The sequence below is a fragment of the Strix aluco genome, chromosome 2 (assembly GCF_031877795.1).
Source record: "Strix aluco isolate bStrAlu1 chromosome 2, bStrAlu1.hap1, whole genome shotgun sequence".
NCBI lineage: Eukaryota > Metazoa > Chordata > Aves > Strigiformes > Strigidae > Strix > Strix aluco.
Window position 1 is genome coordinate 27,440,161 of NC_133932.1, and position 24,889 is coordinate 27,465,049.

A 24,889-nucleotide genomic window follows, 5' to 3' on the forward strand; every position below is an offset into this window, starting at 1 on the left:
ATAAAACATATTTGCAGACATTTAAGAACTTGACTGAAAAAATTTGCTTTGGGTGAAAAACTAACATTAAAGCTCTAGTGCTCGGAATGATGTTGCCTTTTCCCCCCAATGTGGACATTAATTCTGTATTAGCTCAGGATGTTATTTAGTGTTCCTATAACTCAAAAAGATATTTATGAACATTGATTTTTTTGTTTGTTTTACCACTTGAAGGATTTCTTCCTGTTTCACTCAGTATGTTGAGTAATTATCAGTGGCAATGGACATTTCAGTCATAAATCAAGAGAATGACAGATTTTAGTCTTAAGGAGTTGCCTAGCTGTTAAAAGACTGGAGTAACAGAGTTGTCTTTTCTTCACTAGATACATATTTGGTACTGCAAACAAATGTTTTCTAGAGATCCAAGGGTAGAATAAGATCCTCACAGAGCTGTCTTTGCAATTGCATTATTGCCGTATGTTATTGACCAATGGTCTTAATATGCTGAGCAGTCATTACAGTTGGGGATGATCCGTTTTTCAAACCAGTGTAAAAATGCCTGAAGTTAGGTTTGATCATATTTGGACATCTTGGGAGGCAAAGGCAGTTATTAACTGGTTGTTCACTTACAGCACAGGGATCTAGCCCTTTTCATTGTTCAGCTGAAACAGTTGGGATTTGCTCTCCAGGCTGAAGTGCAAACAGATGAGTAAGTCAGGAGAGGAAGAGAAAGGCAGCTTTTTAACTTGACCTGTATCCTTCCATGAACTACTTTCCCTCTTCTCTTAAGTTTATTTGGTTGTGTTTGGTGACCAAAGAATGTGGACCATCCTGCTGGCAGGAAGTATAAACCACTCTCAAAGCTATCTGCTCTAGTATCACAGAAATGATATTGTGCTGGTAACACTAGAGTCATATATTTTTATTAAATCAGTGTCCAAGAACTCTTTCTTAATAAATCCTCCTGGAATTGTTTTACTTTGTTTTTTCCCAGAGAAATTAACCATGAGTTTTTGTTGGAGGGTTACATGCTAGAATGAATATCAAATTCATAACAGATATTAAAAATGTTTCATATATTGATTTTAAAGGAATAACCTTTATAACAACATTTTTGAAGTTTAAAATTCATTATTGTTATGGGTTTACTTATTGATTTAGTTGCTGACCTTCAAAATATCATTAAAAAGAGTTCTATTAGGAGGGTAATATTCTGCAGTAATCAAGGTGTCATTTGGGTTGGCTTTTTACTGTTGTTGAAGGGTTTTTTTTAAAGTTTTAACTTCAGAGGCTAATCTTCTTATACATGACGCTGCCATCAAGTGGCTATTGAGTAAAACCTCTGTTATCCATCTTTAATTTAAATATTAGTCTTGTTTTTAGTTAACAGCTTGATTCGGAAGGAGGAAATATCCTATACTTGCTAACTGAAAGATTCAGTTTATTGCTCTGTGGACCAGATTTGTAGAGGTAGGTGCTCAAAGATGCTTTCAAAGTTGCTTTAAAAGAATGGGATTTCAGTGACAGCAAATTTTGTTGGCATTGGTTTTTACATCAGTTTCAAAAAATGTTACAAACCTCTCTGGTCACCTTGTGTAATATTCTGAGTGCCCACTTGCATTTTCAGGCACCTTAATATGCAGGTAAATCTTCCCTTTTGTCTCATTTTAATCCATTTTACCAGAAGTCTACAATACAGATGTAGCCTATAGACTTGGGAAAGGATTTTAAGATGCTGAATCTAAGAGGCCAGAATTAACATGGATCCTAAACTTTTCTGTCAAATCAAGAAGCTGATGAATAAATGAAACAATGTATTTATGACAGCCCCAAAATTTTGTCTATTGAAGTAGACAAAACCTTAAGATTTTCAGGTTTTGGGAAGGTAATGCCAACACCCCAGCGCCAAATGACCATTTGCAGTTCCTCACAACCCAAATATTGGCATTCATCAGCAACTCTCTGTTCACTTCCAGCAGTATGGGGCTGTTAACCAATTTTAGGCAAATAATGATAAACATCCCCATTCTCCTGAAGATCATTTGCCTTCTTTCACCCTCTAGAAATGATAATAGAAAATCATGTGCACATTTGCATTTGTATTTACTGTGTTTGAATTAAAGCTGCAAACAGCTCTGATTCACTAATAACTGATGAAAGTGTCTCATTATTGAGCTACAAAACCTTCAACAAATTAATGGAAATTGCAAATCACCTTGAAAATTGCAGGCTTTTTAGTCCTATATTGAGTGCTGAGAAAACTGCATAAATAGCCTTGTTGCTTAACTCTTTCTTTTGAAAAAATAGCTTTCTTATTACATTTTTCAAAAAGCATGGCTTACTAATTAAGGCATGGCTAAGCAACACCTTCATTTTTTTGCTGTGTTTTGTCTTCTGTACATGAACATTAAACAGTATGTTACTATTTTTGGTTCCTTCCTTTTTATATAATATTTAGAATCATAGACTCTGTCTCTGATGGTAAGCAAATATTTTGGGCATTTTTCTCTCATGCCCCAAATTACAGTACAAGATTTAGCATGTGCTGGTTCTTTTCTGTAGTGAGATAATGAATTTTTAATTATATACATCTGCGATGTTTTCCTCCAAAATTACAGCTTAATTAGAAGAAAATATTTCATGAAAAGGAAAAAAACCCACACCATGTAGTAGTTTGTTAGTTTGTTCACTATTTGTTTGATTTTTACTGTTTCTGCATAACTCTGAATCCAAAACTAGTGCATGTCACTTGTCATGAAAAAAAGATGTATGGGAGCTGATCTCCAGCTGGTATAAAATTTCATAGCCTCATTGTCATGGAAATCCACTCTAGAAGAGTATCAGATGCGTTTCTCTAAAAGGTAGAGTGATTTCTACAAAGTACTAGATTCTCTTATATTCCACAATTCCACATTACAGCTGAATCTCTGAGGTAAACCTGATTGATTTAAAGGAACATATTTCAGCTTAACATAGATTCAAAATAAAAGTCAATGGTTTGTAATTTTGTCCATTTTGCTAATGTTGGAGTCATCATTAAGCTTGTGATGAGTAATTTATTATAGTTTTCTGCATTCAACCGATTTAAAAAAAAAATTATAAGGCACAGCAGACAATCTTTTTACACGTAAAGCTTCATATAGCATTTGTGCTAGTGCAGTGTAACTACGGAGGAACAAAATTTTCACTCAAAGACTTCTTTCTGCTCTATTTGAAGTCACTTTGCTTATAGGAATACTAAAAGCATTTATGGGCTAGCACACCCTCTAGGTGTTATTGCTAAGAGAAATTCCAAAATGTAATGGAATGACACAACTGCTGCTAAGAGTTGGCAGGTGCCTTTTACTAGAAAAGCTTTTCTATGATTTTTCCAAATTGGTTTCTTTCAGGGCTGAATAACCTGTGAGATGTTCATCATTAGTTCTGTCCAACAATGGAACTTGTAGTGAAGAATTTAAGTTCCTGTTTGTCCTGCCCCATGGTTACAGGCTTGATGAGTGAGGAAAAAAAAAAAGTCCCTTTCATTTTCTCTTCCTCTTTTTATTCTTCTAATCCACCACCTTCTGTTTCTCCTTTCATATTTCCTTGGTATTATTATTAATGTATCCACAATTTTTGGTCATCATTTTCATTCCACTCCACCACTACGATTTAGGTCTTCTTACCAACCAGCACTGTACTGATGATTGATAGCTGCTTGCTAGCCTTTCACACCAAATGATGAAAGATCAAGTATTACTCCATTTAATTTCTGGTTCTTCATGTCCAAACTATGGAGACTCAAATAATCCCCCCAAAAAGCTATGAAGACATTAGTATTCTTCTGTTTGAAGCCCACAAAAGAGTTTTCTTTCTTTGTCCTCTCTCCTGACTGTGTTATCCCCACTGCTCAGTCAGTTGAGCAGTGGATACTTAATGCTTTCAAAATACTATTTAACTGAAGAAAATGCGTGGGCTTGCTATCCAGGTCTTTGCATGCATTTGTCAGAGTTTTGAAGTAGCGTTTGTTAAATATGATAAGCATATGTAGAAACCACATGCACCTGGAGGTATCATCATTTTCAGCATCAAGTTGAGTGCAGGTGAATTCAAACTGATCATAGTCTGCTGTCTATCTTCTCTTCTTACTCCGTTTTTTTTAGAGAACACAATGTTTGAGAAAGTTCGGGCACATACTGAAGGTTTTTGAACCCATTCCTCAAATATTTGCTCCTTAAATATTGTGATGTAGTGATCATTTCATTCCAAGATTCTACATTACAAATATACACAGAGTAATAAACAAAAACTGTATGTTTGATTGTTCATGATACTTGATTACTCATGAGACTAAGGTAATAAGCATGTGTTCGCCATCAGTACTTGAATACAGGGTCTCTAATACTAATGGAAACTATATGTATTAAGCAGATGTGACACACCATATTCCAGACTTGAAAAAGGCTTCTGCTTTGCAAGGCCTTCTCCATAAGTGAATTCCAGTTTTCTGGGTTTCATGTTGGAATGGTTATTTAACTTCATATAGTGTAAATGTAAAGCAACTTGTGATGATGTGACTGACTGAAAATTACTTTTTATAGCTGCTACTTTTTCACCTGGGATGCAGAAGTTGCCTCAGATTAAACTTGAAACTTCTCCAGTGACAGTAAAGTGCTGTCAAAAATAACTAATAAAATGCAGCTGTCAGTGGAATAAAAGCTGGTTTTAGATGTAAGAAGGCATTTTATCAAAAAGGTAGTCTCTATTCAGAGGTTAATATTTGTATGAGTAACTGAAAGATATTGAGTAGGCCTACCTAATTCTGTCTATGCAAGATACTCTATTTCATGAAACTTTCACTTGACAGTTAGTGTCAGTCATGAAAATGTAAACATCAAAATAGTATGACAAAACTTATTAAGTACATTTTCTAACATAGTAATTTTTTATGAAAAAAACTATCAAATATGTTGCTTTCCTCCACTTTGTGTTCTTGTAAAATCTACTTTGCTGTATCACAGACCCCTAACCAAAACCATGTAATGTTCTGATATTTACCTAACATAGTCAAGAGGCTGTAGCTGATGGTCTTTTCTCTTGGGCCTTCACAGATGTGGCATAACAGCAGATAATAACTCAGCTTCTTTGTTTAGGTAGTTGTTTGATTGTCAAAGAATAAAGGATCCTAAAGGTGTTCCTTTTGTGTCTTGTATTGGGTTTAAAAGGAGAAAACTCTAAACAGCCAGTTTTGTGTGAGGAATACAATAATAGTATATGTTATTTGAGTTGCATGCTATGCTTCATCTACAGGCAATTTACAGGTGGATTTATAATATGCAAATAAAGGCTTTCATTTCCAAATCTTCTGGTGTAATAGTTTGGAAACCCAGCTATTTTGGAGTAGGATGCACAAAGGTCTGAAGAATTTCTCCCCTATTGCCAGGTTTAGTTTTGGTTGTGTCTAAGTGCATAGCAATGCAAATGGCTGCTGAGCAGGATTTTGAAATCATCAATGTATGCAAAGCCCACCTGCCTCGTTTTTCCTCTTCAGAGCTTTGAACAGAACCCAAGGCACAGATTTTTAGCGTCCTGGTGTAGCTGGTAGGCTCTTCTGCTTGACATTAATAGTCAATACCATCATGATTCCTAAATGAGGCGATTTCAACTGTAAGTCATTAAAAGGTTGGTAAACAGGCTATCCCCCAGACAAGAGTAATGCATGCATCTGTGCTGTGTCAGCTGTACTTAAACAGGTGAGACTGAAAAAACAGAAAGTGGTAACTTCTCTCCATTTTGGTTGTATAGGGTCCTTGTTCTTGAAGAGAAATTTTTGTCTGAAAAGTTTATATTAAAAAGTGAAAATATTTAAAGAGTCAACACAGCACTGACTTAAAGGCATATGCATTGGCAGAGTGATTGGTTATTTAAGCCTTGCAGTGAAGCAGGTAGTTTAAAACTCTAGACATTAGTGCTCATTAGTGCTTAGGAGTATCTTTGTGAAGCATGCAGTGAAAAACTGAATCTGATGCCCCGTCTCTTCAATTTACATAAAAACAGCACTTAAACCAACCACAAATTTATTCTGGATATGCAATAGAGACTTGTTTAATATTTATTTCTACTGTAGATGAAAATTACAGGCAATCAGAAATTGTAGTACAGTTTACATTAATTTACGATGAAATGCTTTCTTTCACCATTGCTGCAAAGGTGGATCTCAAACCATTTAGCAAGAATTAATAGTGTTCATATTAATATATTATTAATTACTTAAAAAATAATAGGAATATTATCTGCCATGCTTTTAGATAAACTAGGATGTAGAGGACCGAAGGCTTGACTGTGCAAGTCCTTTCACATGCCTTTTGAGCCCTGTGAATTTATATCAGCTGAAATCTGGGACAGAGGAGGTTAAGTTAAATACCCAAGGTTACTCACTGAGCTAGGAGCAGGGTCAGAAATAAACACCAAGCATCCTGATTTCTAGTCACCTTGAACTGCTGTATCACATTTCTTCCTAGACTTGCTAGCATTTTGATAGGATGCAATACTGTAAATAGGATTTGTTTGCTGTCCATCTCATTTTTATATTTAGTGCTAAGTATGAAACAGTTGTTAATGCTTGCTTAATGTTTGGAGGGATGAATTACAATCAATCTTCTTCATTATTTTCATTTTATTGTTTTTTTCTTTCCTTATTCTCTTTAACCTCTTATTAAAGAAAATAATAGAAAATAAATCCATAGAAGATATTTTCCCACAGAGGACAAACTGGAGTATGTCTCCATTCTTCAGTGATCAGAACTACAAAAGAGATTATGGTGGTGGGAGAAGAGAGCTAACCTTATGTGTGAATGCAGGGAAGGGGTCTTATGTACCAAGGCTGCATTTGACTGACAAAATAGTAGGATGATGTTTGAGGCAAGAACTAACTTTTTGTTTGGCAACACAGTAGGATCCACTTCCTTGATGGATTCTCAGCACTACTCAGTATAATAACATGATAATTGGTCCCAAAGATGGAATGAGTAAGATTGGATGGTGGTCTTTGGGGGCCCAGTTGTGTTATATCTAATCTAATTATGTCTGATACTGACTTTTTAATACATATGGTAGCTATTTCCTTGGCTTGGAAGTAAGGCGTATATGCAAGCTTGATGTTTGCTTGGTCTCTGTTCTAAAAGCACACAAAATTATTCTTAGGAGAAACCCCAGCTATATCTGTCTCATGTCATGCCGTATTCTAATTCAAAACTAAAACTGATTTGTTCCAGAAGATGTCTTGAAGCATAAATATGTTGTGGCTTGTGGAAATGTGGGAGGTGTGATGGAAAGAGCAAATGTCTATAGATTGTACTTCAAAAAAACACTGCAACTTGCTACAGAAAAGACATAGTAAGTTATTGCTGCCTTGGAGCAACAATCCACAGCAAGCATTCACCCCTTTGCATGGGACAATATAAACATTTTAGTGGATTTATGAGTATAAAGGAGCATCTGGAGATGATGAGATTGTGTAAGACTAATTTTAGAGTCTGAATTAAACTAATTGCATAGCTACAAAAGTCACTGCCATGTTCTATGCTGTTGTTTAAAAGATGTCTGGGGACTATGGCAATACCAAATTTTCCCAAGCAAATGCAACAGAAAAGTCTAATGCACTACTGTTGGTAGTGGTGTGGTGGGCACTGGCTTACTCAGAGGGTTATGAAAATCCTTCATGAAAGATATTTTTGCAATCAAGTTTCTGAGGCAAGTTTCTTCTCAGCTGTTAGCATCTGGGTTCCATTTCACCATGAATAGGTGACTGTCTCTTGAATTTATTTATGTTTCTCACTTTTTAATAGAAAGTATAGCATGTATTCCTGGCTGGGGAGAGGGTGGGGGGAGTTGGTTTGTTTAGGGTTCTTTTTCTTTTCTTTTCTTTTCTTTTCTTTTCTTTTCTTTTCTTTTCTTTTCTTTTCTTTTCTTTTCTTTTCTTTTCTTTTCTTTTCTTTTCTTTTCTTTTCTTTTCTTTTCTTTTCTTTTCTTTTCTTTTCTTTTCTTTTCTTTTCTTTTCTTTTCTTTTCTTTTCTTTTCTTTTCTTTTCTTTTCTTTTCTTTTCTTTTCTTTTCTTTTCTTTTCTTTTCTTCTCCTCTCCTCTCCTCTCCTCTCCTCTCCTCTCCTCTCCTCTCCTCTCCTCTCCTCTCCTCTCCTCTCCTCTCCTCTCCTCTCCTCTCCTCTCCTCTCCTCTCCTCTCCTCTCCTCTCCTCTCCTCTCCTCTCCTCTCCTCTCCTCTCCTCTCCTCTCCTCTCCCCTCCCCTCCCCTCCCCTCCCCTCCCCTCCCCTCCCCTCCCCTCCCCTCCCCTCCCCTCCCCTCCCCTCCCCTCCCCTCCCCTCCTCTCCTCTCCTCTCCTCTCCTCTCCTCTCCTCTCCTCTCCTCTCCTCTCCTCTCCTCTCCTCTCCTCTCCTCTCCTCTCCTCTCCTCTCCTCTCCCCTCCCCTCCCCTCCCCTCCCCTCCCCTCCCCTCCCCTCCCCTCCTCTCCTCTCCTCTCCTCTCCTCTCCTCTCCTCTCCTCTCCTCTCCCCTCCCCTCCCCTCCCCTCCCCTCCCCTCCCCTCCCCTCCCCTCCCCTCCCCTCCCCTCTCTCCCTTTCCCCTTCTTTCCCCTTTCCTCCCCTTCTTTTGCTTTTTTTCCCTCATATTTCACCATTGACTTCCAGCTTAAAATAAGCATATTGTAAATTAAACATATTAATAAAATTAGTGATGTCTGCTGTACTAATTGACTAGGTAGAGTAATAAAGTTCTATGAAGTCAGTTTTGGTTTTGGAAATCTGGCTTTCTCACCTGAAGTATCTGACATTCTGAAATGCAAATTTTGTTATATATTTATTTTTTTTCCTCTTTCCCCCAGTGATTCTTATGGCTGAAAAGTTTCCAGCCTAGCAGAGATTATTACTGAAAGTTCAGACAGTAGAAGGCTCAATAGGTGAACAAATGTGCAGCTTTGTAAGGGCTCAGACTCTCCAGTGCCAGAGTGGCATATATGACTTGCAATGTTATGTCATAGTTTTCGCCATCGTCTCTTCCAGAAGTGGCTGATGCACAAGTGGAACCTGAAAGTTATTAATCACCTCACAGTGCTAGCTGCACAGTGCTCTATATGCATCATTTTCTGGGACCCTGTGGCAATATGCTTATGGCTTGGGGATGAAAATGATGAAATCCTGATTCCTTTGAAACCAATTAGAGCTTTACAATTGACTTGAAGTGAGGAATCATTTGGTCATAAAGCAGTGGCCAAAATTATGGTGCTAAACAGAAGAAATGAGGGCAAAAAGAAGTCACTCTAATTGAATACTTGAAACTAAAAAGCAGAGCAAACAAACAAACAAACCCTTTGGACGATATATCCAGAATGCTTTCTACTGGTTCCCCAGCAAAAGAAAGGTAGTTCATGACTAGTGAAGCCTACTTTCCTATGGATTAATTTCTTGAGGTTAAATGAACTCTGATATTTAAAACAGTGTGTGGGTCTGATGGAAGTTTTTACTGTGAAGCAATGAACCAGTTAAAAGGTCTTTTTCTTCTCCATATTTGCTCATGGGGATGCTGACAAAACTTCTCTCCTCTATTCATTGACCTATATTTGGTATGGGATAAAGATCTCAAAGCTACAGAGTTTCTCAAAAATACACCTGAAACCTCTGATCTTAAATTTGATCAATATTGGCCAATGATTTGAGGAGATTTTAGATGGCATAGATGCACACAGTGTAATCAGATATACACTCAGCTCCATAACCTCAAAATCAAGGTAAAAAGAATGACTGTTATTTCTAACAGAGAATACTTTTAGGAGCAACCAGAGATTTCCTACAACAGGAACTGCAAATATGCTTAGCTGTACTAATACTTCATTTATAAGATAATAAGAATTCTAATCAGTTTTCTACAAGGAAAGAGATTTGTATTTGTCAGCAAAGATCTACTAGTTACCTATTCCAGTGCTTCCCTATGTTTTTTCATGCATTGCCCAAGGCTGACAAAAGTTAGTTTAAAAGCAAAAGAAATGCCAGCTACCACCTCCCTCTCCCGCAGCTACCCTGGAGCAATTATGACAAAGGTATTTAACTTACAAATGAAAATTACACTAAGAGGACCTACCCTCACAAACCGAAACAGGAATAAATTTTCAATTAGCTTTCCAAGAAGAAGGTGCATGAGTTTTCTGCTAATTATGCTGTATTTGAATAAAAAGCCTTTGTGTTCCACCTTTAAGTGTATAGTCTTGTCTTTTTCATGTCAATGTTTTAAGTGCCTATCCACCATGGTTTATCCACATCCTGATCTTGTCCTGTCTTGGATAAGTTCCTTGCTGGCTTCACTGAGAACAACATCGTTCTCTTCCTGTCATTCCGAAGTTTTGTTACTAAATTCTTTGTCTGTTGATTTGGCCATATTGCCTTCTTTTCTGCCTCAAGGAGCTGGCAAAGCTTCACTCCAGCCTATATTTTGTTTCTTATCTTGTACTTCTGTTCTTTTCCAGCCATGGGAAGTTCAGTGCTGTTAATGTCTTTCTAGATCTATTGTGGCAGTATTGCCTTCCTTGTCTGGTGCGATGCGAGGTGTGAATTCATGGGGTACAGACTCTCCTTTCTGAGGAGTTGCAGTTTGTTTAGGGGGCCTGCAAATTTATCTCATGATAAATGCTTGCTGTGCTCCTTAGAGAGAGAAGAGAGAAACTGTAAAAACTGTTGGCTTCATCTCACCTGTCTGCCATTTTAAGATTTTAGACTTCTCAGGTGTAGGTAACTGCCTTTCTTGTAGCTTCCTCCTTGGTGTAAATGTAATTGCACATTCTTTCTTGGCATTTCAGACATAATGCAGGTCTCTTCCATTTCAGTTCTTATGTTAGATAGGAACATTGGGCATTTGTTGTGCTAACAATTATTCATTTCATTTGTAATTCTTGCTCATTTTATGGTGGATTATTTAAGATCTTTTCCAGGATCTTTTCTTAAACTGTTAATATACTTGAGGACCAGTGAGAGGGGCAGGTAGTTAGTGAGATTTGAGCTTGTACTATACCAATGACTTCCACCGGTTTCTAGTAGCAGGCTGTTGAACAGCTCATGGAAATCAGTCAATACACAACAGTCTAAGACAGAGCAACAGGCTTAACTTTCATGATTTAGATTTTTGGGGTTTTTTTGTTTTGTTTTCCATTTCTGTTTGGGTTTTTTTTCCCCGTTATCTCTGTTGAATATAGATATTGAATTTGAGATACCCAGCTGTGCTTACTGATGGAATTTAGATGTCAGAAGCCAGATCTTCCCCTTGTCCTTTACTCTGTATCAAGATAAGTCACACACTTTTATATTAAATAGAAAGGGTTGGATTCCTTTATACCTTTTGGGTTTGGATGGAGGTATTCTGATTTTTTTTACTGAACAAGGAAATTATCATGACATGCAGTTTTTGGGAATAGCCAGCAACCCTCCATGGCAGGGTGAGAGGAAAGAAAGTTTTGCTTTAAATACTGTGGCTGAGTTTTAGGTGCAAATGCTGCAAAACTGTCAGTGCTGTGTTGGACTGTGCTGCACGCCCAGTACTTCAGAAGCCTCCATTGGATTTTAACATGTGTATGTACTTTGTTTCTGTTGCTGCAACTCTTTGCCTTTTTTTGAGTTAGAGAAGACATGCCAGCCTCCATGCCTATTACTAATAATGCTTATGTATTTTTTCAGTCTCATATACTTTCATATGTAAATTGGCTATCGAGTTCCACCCTCAGTTTTAACCTGTAATAACTTCATTGCTTGCAGTGCAATTTGCACTGGTGTAATTTAGATCAGAATCTGGATGCATGTGTAAATGTTTGCATGTATGTACACATGTAATGGCTGCTTTCTTACATATATATATATATACACAAACACACTTGCTTTTTACAGTTAAAAATTAGTGAGAGGGAGAATTTGTTGATTATTTTTATGCTGAACAATTTTAGAGCAACTAGCAAGAGGAAAATAAATAATTTCAGGTTGTAGATGGATTTTGGAATCCTGCATGCACACGCACACCTTTACAATGTACTCTGGTTCTTGTCAGTCCCAAGCAGTAACTTCTCTCCTTTCACCTGACTTGCAATGCTGAATTTTCTGCAAGCCTCAAATCTCATTTTTATTTTGCTTTTGGGAAAATGGAGGCAGAGGTGTTTAAAAAAAAACAAAAAAAAGGAAAGAAGAAAGAAACCCCCAAAACAGCAGCCCCCCAGCCCCCGCTTTTATACCACCAGTCCAAACATGGAACATATTTTAGCAGAAGTGCCCCAGCTCTATCATATGTGCTGTGCAGAGTCATCATGGCCATGGTGCATAGCTGAGAGCCGGAAAGCAAACAGCTGCTGTAGCCTGATTTGAGTTAAAATAGTGTCAGTGTTTAGTCTGGCGCAGTGCTTCAGGAGAGATTGGCAGCTGGGTCAAACAAAGTCATTCCATTGGCTCCCTTCCCAGTAAGCTTCTGCTAGTATTTAGGTACTAGTGCAGCCTAGGCCCCTTTTCTCAGGGATAGCCTAACATCTGACCGCACCCTCTTTGCTTTTTAAAAAATGCCTTTTCACTCTTTAAGATAAATCCTCTATTATACAATCTGCCACTAATTGTGTATTAAGACTGTTTTTCTCTCGAAAGCTGACGCATCCTGCTCTCAACGTGGTGTAGAAAGCAGACTGTTACAGTGCTGGATTAATAAAAGGGGCCTTTATGGTTTGTGAAAGAATATCTCTGTGCTTAGGCAGGAAACTTTTTGATCCACAGAAAAGCCAGACGACATCTAGGTAAGGCCATGTATCAAATCTGCTTTTATGGGATAGTGGTGCAGCGAGCGCTGTTAATTGCGATTGCTTAATGTTTGCATGCCCGTTTTGATAAGCTTTTTAGAAAGTTTAGGAAATAGCTGCTCCCGCGTATCGAGCTCTTTCTCTCCTCCCCACTCCTCCTCACTCCTCCTATGCCTTTAATGCTTGCAAAACCTTGTAATGATCTGCTTAGTTTTCGCTGAAATACGCGCGGGCGCCTTGCTTCTTTTTGGAGAGGGGTTTCTTGCAGAGGCGCACGGCAGAAAGTTCTGCTGTTGGACCCAAACGCTGTTAAAAGTGGAGTGGCTGGGGAGAATTTACAGGGGAAGCTTTCAACTGTTACAGACTGCCTGTGCAATCATTTAAAAGTAGTTGAAAACTGCTTTGAACTAACAAGGGTTTAATTACGGAAAAGTTTAATGTGGCGATGGAAGGAATATTAAGTAAGTTGTCTTTGTCTCATACTTTTTAATTTTAGTTGTTGCTTTAGCCTGTTGGGTCACATTTTTTGTCAGCGCTGAAGGCTGCCATGAATTGGTAATGAGGGCCCCTTTTGCACATGATTTTGGCACTTGGCCAAAATCAACTTCCCAGCGGCAAGCTTTCTCTAAAAGAACCTGAAGCATTTTTTTGTGATTAGGAATCATGTCTAAAAGCTGCCACAACCAGTTGTGTAGGCATGTCAAAATGACTTTATACAGTATATCTGAAGCATTTGGGGGTGTGGGGGGGTGGGGTGTCTGTTTTTTTCTCGTGTACCAAATTGTTGCTATTATCATTCTAAATTTCCGCAGTTTATGCACCTCCAAAAACCAGGCTATAGGGAGCTAAGGCATAATGAGGATCGTTGGTACCTTTGTATTTTTCAACATGCCAAAGCAGCCCTAATTGTCACATTTAAGCAGGATACAGTATTAGGGGTTGCTTAAAACACTTGTGGATGTAAAGCAGATGAATCTTTAAACTTTTAATCTCAATAAATTATGCCCAGTGAACAGTAAGTAATGACATTTTTGAGAAGTTTCTTTGTTTGAATTGTGCAAGTGAAGCTTTTTCATATAACTATTTAAAAAATACATGCCTAGATCCATTGGGGGGAAATTTGCAAGGAAAATAATGGATGTGCCTATGGACTTACCCCGATTCCTTGAAATCTGGGTATGGGTCTGATCTGTGAGACAGGGAGCAGGAGCTGGGTTGTCCTTTGTTATTAAAAGGGGAAAGGGAGTTAGTCTAAACATTAATAAGGAGCTGTGAAAGTTCACATTTCAAGTGTGCTCAGAGTTTTGAAACTTGTGGAGATCATCAGTGCAATAAATGGGTGATTATTCCTTGCTGATATTATATAAACAAATCTGGCACTGTAAGTGAATACATTATTATTGTACACTTGAACGTTTTGTGAATTTGATCTGTATTTAACAAAGCAACCCAGCAATTGGAAATTAAGGACCTCCTATTACATGCTGTGTATACTCTACCCCAGTGTCTTTTCCACGTGCATTCAATGTAAAGACAAAATCTGTTAGACAGCATTTTTGTTAGGTATTTTTATTTTACATAACGGCACTTGTGGCTATAGCTGAGGAGTTGCTTGTTCTTTCCTATATGTGATGTTTACTTATAAGCAATACCATACTTCAGCAGCAATATCGATGTGGAATAGCCTTTTTGCACCTTCCCCTGCCCCCTGCCCCTCCAGTCTTGATCCCTTTTGCAGTAGTCGTGCTGTTAAAATGGGCTTTACAGGTATTGTCTTTCTCCTGTTAACTACATTTTCTGTAAGGTGTTTGTGTGTGTGTGCGTGTGTTTCCTTTATTACATAATGCAAGTCATAGCTGGACTGGGAAAAAACTCGAGCTCTGTAGACTCTTCAGTATCTGTACTTTCATATAACTTGCTTGGGAGAGTTTGTTCATTGTTATGTTGCAGGAGACTGAGTTACAATACTCGAAAGTCTCCTACGAGTTTAACTATAGCATGTATTTACAATGAAAGAAAGCAGACAGAGTAACATTTTGAGATAAACAGATGGAGAACATTAGTAAAATACAATTAATAGGACTTAATTGCATTTTTCTGGGATATTTAAGAAGTTTTGCAAAAGGAAAAAGTACATTACAGTTGAATCATATTTTAATGTAAAGCATTGCCAGAAAATGACCATACCGGGTGCAAAAGTAAATGTGATAGTAGAATTTCTGCAAATCGTTATGGAATTTCTTTGCTGGTGCATGGAAGTAATTTCTCCTGAGTTACTAAATTAGGTGCAGTTAATTTAAAATATGCATATACACCTCTAGTTACTGCAAAACTAACTTTAAAATGTTTTACTGTGGTATTCCTAGTTTTACCTAGAAGGTTTTACTGTGAAATAATGAACACATGCTAGTGCACTACTTCTAGAGGTTTTCATTTCTGTTTTGGTTGGTGAAGGGTTGTGTTATAAATCACAGCAAGTTATGTTCCAAAAACTTTGCAAGCAGTTTCTAAATCCAGAGTCAAATTTTGTCTGATAGTGTGCCTGAAGTGTAAAATCTAATATATGAAGTAACAGAGAGTTTTGCTTAAAAACTTAAAACATTATAAATTTGACTTTTGATTGCAGACACTAAACTAAAATTTTCCTTCATCAAGAAATCTTTTGTCTGTATGAATATAGAAAAAAGTCATGTTTCCATCAGATAAATCAGCATTCTGTATTCATAAGTATAAAGTTTAAAATGAATAGATACTGTATTCTGTTTTTAAATACCAATCCAGTAGATTAATGTTTCTTCTTTATAGTTAGGTCAATAAATAACTGGTTAGTTACTTTTCCTGAGACTATAAAAGGTGAAGGATATTAAGTATTCTCCATTATGCCATTTTTATTTTAACCGCCCTCAGAAATAACATGTCTCTAATCTTCCTACTTGGAGGGCTTTATGTTTTCTATTTGTTTGCAAACATATCATGAAAGAGTGCAATTATAAAGCTTAACTTTGTTGTAATTTTGTATCTTAGATTTTACTCCATAGAACCGTTGAACTTCCAGTTACCCATTTCAGTGCAGTAAACCAATTTATTCTCCATTCAAAATACAAGTTCTTGCTTTGTAGTTGGCATTTTTAATGACCGTAAGACATTAATATTTCATCTTTTAGTAGTGCAGTGTAAGTGGTACGTATTGTTATATATTTGAATAAAATTTACAAATAAATTTATAAAATACTTTCACTTATATGGAAAAAAAACCTTACACATATTGTAGAACACTTTCAGTTTATCAAGTAAACATGAGGTCTTGTAAAAATAGCTTTATTCCTCAATAGATTCTACTGCATGTTTTAAAACTTTAGAAATGAAACAGGGCTGTTTTGTTTTGTCTTGTGGGGGTTTTTTTAGCAAGCATTTCATTCATATAAACCAAGTACTTTGTTCTATATGTTCTAAATTCCAGCAATGAGATAAATAAATTGCTGCATTGGATGGAACATAATTATTGAATTTTGGCAGAACTTCAGTGAACTCTGCCATGAAAGATTAATGTGCACAGTGCGCTCTTAGATTCTAAAGTAACAGAGTAAGATAAGGGGAGTGCATAACAGGCTTCAACCTTTGTGGTTTAGAGAAAATACAAAACAATGGGCAAATGTTAACTTTTGGTATAAACTGCTAATGATAATGTTTTGTCATGTGGGTGATAAAAACTACAGGAGGAGACAAGAAAATCCAATTTAACACAAATTCTCCCCATTTCTTTCTTGTTCTGCTTCCTATTTTTCTGTATTAGAATAGCCATGATTACTCTGTTTTCTTATGAAAAGGAGACCGTAGCAGGCAGGCTACTTGCAGTATCCAGCCATGTGCTAATGAAATCCCTCCATATCAGCATGTCATATGTGGTTTTTCACTACAATTATGATTTTGGGTTGTGATCATGCTACAGTGATTTCAGAATACCAACTAAAATTGCATTGGCTGGGTGAAGGCTACGTGTAGTCATAGTAGTGTTTGTTATTACTCCCTTTCTCTTATTTCTCTACCGCACCTTGATAGTTTAAAATATTTGCTTCAATTGACAAATTGTGGTTATAATCACAAAATCATATTCCTCTTGGCTTTTAAATAATTACTGTGCCCAAATAATGTTTTTAATTGAGAACAAAGATGCATTATCCTGCCAGTCAAGCTCCCTTGGCAGGACCAATAGGATTTCAAAGACTTTTTAGTATTTTCAGTCAGTTCGTTGTAGGAGAGAACAGGCGCAACATCAACCCTGCTCTGGGGAAAACGGCTGCAGCTTTGTCGGCGATACCCTGCTCACAGGACTAATCCCTCTGCCTGCTCAGCCTCCCCAGCACCCTGTACCTAAGCCCAGGTGTTTTCCCTTCCACGGATGTGTGCAGACCCCAGCACCAGCCCCTGGCCCTGGAGCTGGTTTCCAGCGGGTCTTGGGGATGGCAGTACGATGGACAGGCTCTGGTGTGACCACAGGCATACAGGCTGCCTGACTGGCTAGTTATGGGGGTACAGCTCCAGTGCACCCAAAATGCCTGGAATCAGAGGGAGTTAAGCAGGGAGGATGCATCCATGGTGGGTTTTTTCTCTGTTTGTTTGCTCCTTGCTTCCAGACCGTTAACCTGCTGCTAAGGCCGGGTGTTTTAAAATGGCAGATATCCAGGATCTTGTATATATTTCATGACTTCAAAGACATTTCTGCTGTCCTTTCCAGTCACATCCTTAAGCTCATGATGACAGCGTTACGAGTGGGATAGTTAAAGAGGTATAAAGGGAAGGGGCTGATCTAGGGCCCATTGCAATCCGCAGAGAGAATCCCGCTGACTGTGGCTCTTTGGATCCAGCACGCTGTGACCTGGCTGCTCTGGGATGCCAAAAGCTGCCTCTTCTCCTTTAGTTCCTGATGGCATTAGTGTGACTGGCATTGCCATCTTCCTCAAGCAGCTTCATTGTCTTCATTGGCACTTCTTGAAGAGGAAGGTTTACTGAGTAAAAGGCTTGAACATGCTTCCTTGTGTTGTAAAGCAGATGCCCAAGTGCTTATTCTGCCCATTTGCAGTCTTTTCCCTTGTCCTCCTTCCCTTCTAAAAATGACTCTTGTAGCTGACCCTGATTATATCCATTTCAAGCAGAGTTCAGAAAGTGGAGCTACCTGTCTTCTAGTGTATACCTATTTCCATGCTGCATTAGATAGTGTATGTCCAAGATGAAATGAATTTACATTCTAGGTCTGTTAGTTTGATAATTAGACCTATTTTTCTTTCAGTAAGGTTGAGTTCAGGATACTTTCATCTTCAAATAAAAAAGTATATTTTTATCTTTCATAGAGTACCATAGAGTGCTTCAGTCTTTCTTTGCCCTGTAAGTGTATTTAGTTGGAAAGCCTTTAACAAGTTATATTCAGAGTGTGCCTGTATTTTGAAGTAGACCATGATCATTTTTTCTTTTAATTTAAGCAATTCACAGAAACAAACATCAGCAATCTAAAATGGTTACCACAGCTAACAAAAGAATAGGAGGAGGAATATTATGCCTTCTTTGCATGGATAATAAATGTATTTGCAATATGAAATCAGTTTATGCTTTTATAGCAGCAGGGTTATGGACTGTTAACATATTCAATCGCCTAAAATATTATGAACATTTTTGCAGAAGTTATATACACGACCCAGTGAACACCCCCTATATTATTTTAATGCATAATAGTTGGGTGAACATTTAAATGCCTACCAGGTGTCACATGGGAGGCTCTAAGATGACAAAAAAAAAGGTGCATTAAAGCAAATCTTGCTGTTCCCTCTCTTCTGACCCGGAGAGTCCTGCCTGCTGCAGAAGCACAGCTCTCCTGGGTGGTGTGAGGCAGCAGCACTGGGACGCTTCTGTGCCTCATTGCGGCTGTGCGTATTGGCGGGGGGAGAGCGGTGGGAGGGCAGGAGTGAAGCCAAGGTACTTGCAACTGTACAGCTCAGTTGCTGTTCTGCGTGGTAGAGAGGGAGCGTAGCGGCTGTCTCGGGATCCCGGCCTGAGGTCTGCTTTGAGTCTTTCTCAAAGCGGGACGAGTTTGTTTCAGCTGCAATCCCAGAGGCCCTGGCAGCACGCGGTGAAGTTACGGGGGCAGCGCAGTGGGATAGGTCTCAGTCCCATGAGGGATCCTCTGTGGCTTCATGCATTACCGCAAAACTTAAGTCCCGAATTAAAGACAGAAAATATGAGACAGGTGAATGTGGTTTTTTAGATATATAATAGTGTGGAAGCTTTTCTTTCAAGCATAGTAACTGATAAGCAGATTAAATTATGCCAAAGTGATGTTTGGAGTTTTTTTAGTTACCTGCACATTGTGCAGGTCAGCATAGCAAATTATCCTAAAATATAGTCTGTAAAATTGTGTACTTTACATTTTGCAAAGTTACAGATACTGGTGTCCATTTCTGATGAGTCTGTCCCTGGGCATGCCAGGTCTCCCAAGGGATGGGTATTACAAATGCTCAACCTTTCCCTTCCACTATGATATACAAAATTTTGTGTGTCAACATTACATTACACTCTTCCAAAATATTGAAAGAGTGTTGTAAAGAAGAAAAGGATTCTACAGACATCTGAAACATCATTTTTTTTAAATCAGAAATGAGGAAGAGTGATGTAAAAAAAGCTGTTACATTTGTGTGGGGCAGGGGGGAGTAGGGGAGGAAGGTTAAGTTTAGAAAACCCAACCTAGTCATGTAACTCACAGTTTGCAACCTATGAAAATATTTATGACAGAATTGAAATACTGTTAGGCTGACAGATCACAGTTGAAATTGCTTTTTGTAATCTCAGAGCATGGCTGAAGAAGCAGAGTATTTGACTATAATACTCCTGTATTAATAGTAGGAAAGAAACAAATATGGGAAAGGAATTCCAAATGCTTACAGGTATCTCATTTGCGGCCATACATTAGTTTGCTAAATTCCAATTCCCATACTGGTAATCATGATTGTTAATGTATATCTTTTATGACTTTCAGAGCAAGAGAAGCCAACTTCAGGAGCATGCATTTTGTGATATCCTCAGCGGTAAGTACCCTACCTGCAATCAAGTTTATTACATTTTTGTAGAGTGGAGGCCTTTTCAAGACCACACTTGCTGCAGCTTAGTCACACAACAGCTTCAAATGTCATTCTGGAATAATAGGGTAGTAATGTGATATACTCTATAATGAAAATCAGTGTAAAGCACAGGTGGTTGCTAGCATTTGTGTGGTCAGATATAAAAGCTTCACTATGGGTACAAGCTACTGCTTTCCCACTTGAGGAAAGTATAATTAAAAGTGGTTTCCAGATGTGCTGGCACACATCTGCCGTTTTTTAAAAGTAAATTTTGCAAATACAAACTGAACTGTGTTGCATTCATCATTATAAAGCTGTTGATGGGTTTTCAGGTAATAAAAAGGTTGGAAGCATCAACACGCCCGCTGTAAAACTGAGGTGTCTTTAGACAACAGACACCTCAGTGTGTGTTGCATAAAGTGTGTTGCATTTTATGTTTGCATTGTGTTCTTAGGATTTTCTGTGACTAGTTCATAGCTGAGCTGTGGCAAATATGCAAAGTCTATCTGGACAAAAATTAACATTTATTTCATGAAAACATGAGAGGTGGTTCCTTGCTAGCAATTTTATTTGCTATGAGATAGATGCAGCAAATTTGGGCTTGTTTGTTTGTTTGTTCTCAGTGCAGTAAATTAAATGCTACCCTAAAACATTAGATTTCAGTTCCTTTATCCTAATTTTCAAGATGTGTAAATAGTCAGAGACCACAAAAAATATAGTGTGCTGAAAATTGACCTTTAATTTGTCTCAGAACAGAAAACAGAAGAAACTGTACATGTAGGCTTACATAATGCATCCTTAGTTGAACTATCTTGAAAAAAATAAAGTAGAACAAAATTCAGCAAAGGCTTTAAAATATTGTTGAGATGAGGTTACAGATCTTTTGATTTAGCTAAATACGGATTTTTAGGACAAACTCTTTTTCCTAATGTCTACTTTATTTTGTTAGAAGTAGTATTTCCCCTGGAAATTCTGTTATTAAAATGAAATCCCTGTTTCTTAAGAAAGTTTTTGCAACTCCAGAAGTTTTAGTTATTGCTGCTGCTTGGAACAAGCACGAGGGAAGAATGCTCTGCCTGCCATCTTCTTAACAACACTTCTTCTAGCACTGCACCAATTACTGATACCTATGTCTTCCAGATAATTTTGAAAAAAATACAAGGCTGGGACATATTAGCTCAAGGGTCTCAGACTATTGACTGGGCTAAATAATAAGAGAATTTTTTTTTTAGATACTATGTGTAATATTGCCTGACCTTTGCATATATTTCCTTTACTTACTTCTGCAAATGTGACTTGTAGCATTCCTTGACCAGTGAGAGTCTAATCCTTAGCATTTTAGCTTAGGGAAATAGTGACACTGGGCAAATTAAATGTTTTCTGGATGTTTCCTCTTAGTTGGACTTTTCCACATAGATGTTTCTTTTTCCATTTAAATCTCTCTTTCTTGACTAAGCAGAATTGAAACCCTCTTTTGAAGTGTGTATATGTTGGAATACTTTTCAGAAGATTGAGTTAGAAAAACAGCTGCTCAGATCAAATAATTTTTAATATAAAACTTAACATGTAGTCCGTACTGAAATGTGTGGATTAACTTCTCTGTATGAAACATTGTAAGTTGTTATAAAGGCGTTGATAGATTCAGTGAGGGATTCAAAATGCAACATTGGTAGTGAAGATAGCAAATTGTCCTATGTGTTATTTTCTGTAATAACATAATAAATCAGTAAGGTAACCAAGGTAGGTAAAGGAGAGCATTCTGGCTTGAACATTTTCACGTCTCTGAGGTAGAGGGTCCAGATCAGAACATGACATCTGATCAGTGCGTGGGGCATCTTGAGGACATAATGAAACAGATGATAATCAATAAGCAGGATATTAATAACTTCATAGTTAAAATGCTGATTTCAGCAATATTGGCTGCTAGTACAGCAGACCATTTTTTTACATTGTAATGACTAGGTGTATTGTAAATGTTCTATCTTAATATAAAGAATCCAAATTTGTGCTACCAGTGACTGTTTTACAAGTAGGTATTTACTAACACATGCACATACATTTAATATTAAATCACATTTAAATCACTGTTTGCCCAGAAGGTAGGACTTTAGTACCCAACTGTTACAAGTCTTTTTTTTCTTCCTGGCAAAATGCCATTTGACATCAAACTCAGAAATGTCTAGAAAAATACAGACATTCAGATGTGAAAATATGCAAAATGAACACTACCTAGGCACTTAAGTCACAGTCTGTTGCAATTAAGACTTGTTAGTGGTCACTCCCCTGAACAGGCTATTCACGTCAGAGACCGGCCCTGACCAGAGCCACAACATAGCTCGCAGTTTTGTACATAATCTTTTTGTGTAAAGGGTCCATTTTCGTAGAAGCTCGGATGAGTTAGACCAAAATAAGTAGCTTACTGAAAAAATAGATTGCTTAAATATTGGGAGTTTTACATCATTGGTAACCTCAGAGTTTTGAGTGCTTGTTGATTAATTGTATTCTTATTAATTGAAAAGTAAAATACTGACTTGATTGGGAAAGATGTCCAAAAATCTTTTGGGCTGTGCATCAAGGGGCATGAAGAATGCAGCTTATTGGGCAGCAAATATCTTGCCTTGACCAATAGATGCAAGGACATATATCCCCTCAAGTGCAACAAACCTGTCCAGAGTACTTAAAACAGCTGAGGGAAAACTCTTCTGTGTTATAAACCTCTACCAGACACTGAGTACAATTTTATAAGAGGCCAGTGAGTTGATGACTGTGAGTGGAGAAACGGTTATACATATATGATACCGTTGCTGCTATTTATTGCCAATTTTGAAAGGACATCCCTTTTTGAACATCTATATCCTTGGTTTTGGTGTATTCCAGAGTTCAACAAGTGCAATGCACCCTATTTCACCCAGAAAAAAAATTGAAAACCGCTGCTTTATATTGCATTTTATCTCTATTTAGAACTTTCTTTTTGCCTTTGGCCTTAAGTTCATGATTTTAACATTTTTTTGTAAATTACAATAATTTCCAGCATTTCTTACATCTTCCAGATACCTATTCTTCACCTTAAGTTAAAGATTTCCTTCTGTGGCTTCAAAATTAGTTGCTATAAGAAAATAGTCTATAATGTTGGAAATCATTGACTAAGACCTTGGGAAGAGTAAGCCACGGAAAAGGAGGACTCTTTAATATTAAGACCATTTAAAAAAAAATTATCCCTAATGATGGAAAAATTCAGGGAGAAGAAATATTCAAAATATTTCTAAAAAAATATTCTTCAAAAATTTTCATGAAATTACTTTAGAGAACTTAAAGATGGATCAGAAATAATTATCGTATGTCAAAAATTTTTTGGCGTTTAAGAATTTTCTCCTCTGAAATAGTAAAAAAAGATAATGTATCAGTTATTTTATAAATAAAGGTGAAGGGGAAGGTGAATCAGATCAACTTAAATATTTATTATCAGTAATTTTGAAATATTTCATCTTGGTTTTCTAGATATCTATATTAGTTTTGGGGGAAGAGAAAAAAAAAAAAAAGTAATTTTGAACTTTAAACCAGAACTTTTTCAACTTGAAAATATCTAAATGGAATATTTGAGCAATTTTAAAACACTCACTGCTTTTTTAAATGGCAAATGAATCAACACATTTCCTTGCAAATAACTTTGCTTTTAATGAACCAGCTTTTTCTGAGGGAAAATAGTCTAAAATTTTTCCTGCTAACTGTATCATGTGACAAACATATTATATATTTTGTGCTTGTGGTTTAGTACAATGTGAAATTTTAACCAATTATCAATTTAAGCCATGAGTTTTCTTGTTCCTTCTTAGAAAGAATGAAGTAGATGATAGCAGAAATACATGGAAAATCTAGTTCAAAGGCTTTGCCTTTGATAAGCCCCATATACTCATGTAAATAAGACCACTGAAACCACCAAAAGTTGCATGCTTAGTGATGTACTCAAAGTCAGCATGTGTTACACCATTATAATATACCTGATATGAGACCTGCACACAGGTTGTTACACTGAAAATAAGCTTGAACACAGCCATGCATTAAGTTGCTGCGCTGAGCTTTCATCTCCTTTAAGTTTTCCCCTGGCACCTGGGAAACCTGTGCAGTACAGGGCTGTAGCCAAAGCAGTGTTACCTGCTGCAGCATGACTAGCAGCAAGACAGAGTTCTTGGGAAACCAAAGGTGGTCTCCATGGAGGCCCCATATCCTATTCTCTGGCTGTGTGACTTGTGACTGGGCTGAAATCCCTTGGTATTTTGCTGTTTCCTAATATCATCCTGTTGAAATGTTTCAGCATTGATTAAGGAAGGTTTAGAGACATGACTCTTAATAAGGTTGTCATTCAAACTGATTATACCATTGCTTTTTAAATTTCTTTTAAAGGAATATCTGCTCTCAGCCAGAAATGCGGGCACTGTGCCTTCTATTGTGCAGGGTTCTAAGCTGTGGCACTAGCACTGAAGATGAATATATCCCCTCCTCACCTGTTTTACTAAGACCATTTCTGTATTTTTTGCTAATTGAATACTTCAGAACTGAGATTATTTCTGATCAGTGCAGATTCATCTACTAGAGAAACTGAAAAGCAAATATGTTCTAAATATTTACTATTTGCATTTTTCTGTGATGAAACTAAGGGACCTTTTTCTTTTGAGCTATCCAGTCTCTTGTTAGAACTGGCTTCCAAGTTCAGATGATTAAAGGGATATTCTATATCTCTGAGAAATGAGCTTTAGCCATTTAGGAACAGGGCATGAGTTCCTCTCTCTGTCAGTAGTTCAGTTTAAAAGCATGTCTGCACAGTGAGTGCAATTGCTGTTGACAGACAGTACCTGCTTAGTTGTGAGTGTGTTGGTAGTCTGGAGTGTGATAACCCACTTTGGGCACTGTACAGCAAGAATGAGGCAGAGCACAATGACAATAATCAGAGGTCTTGATGGTCTGATTTACAAGGAGAGTTTGAATCAAGTGGACTTATTAGCC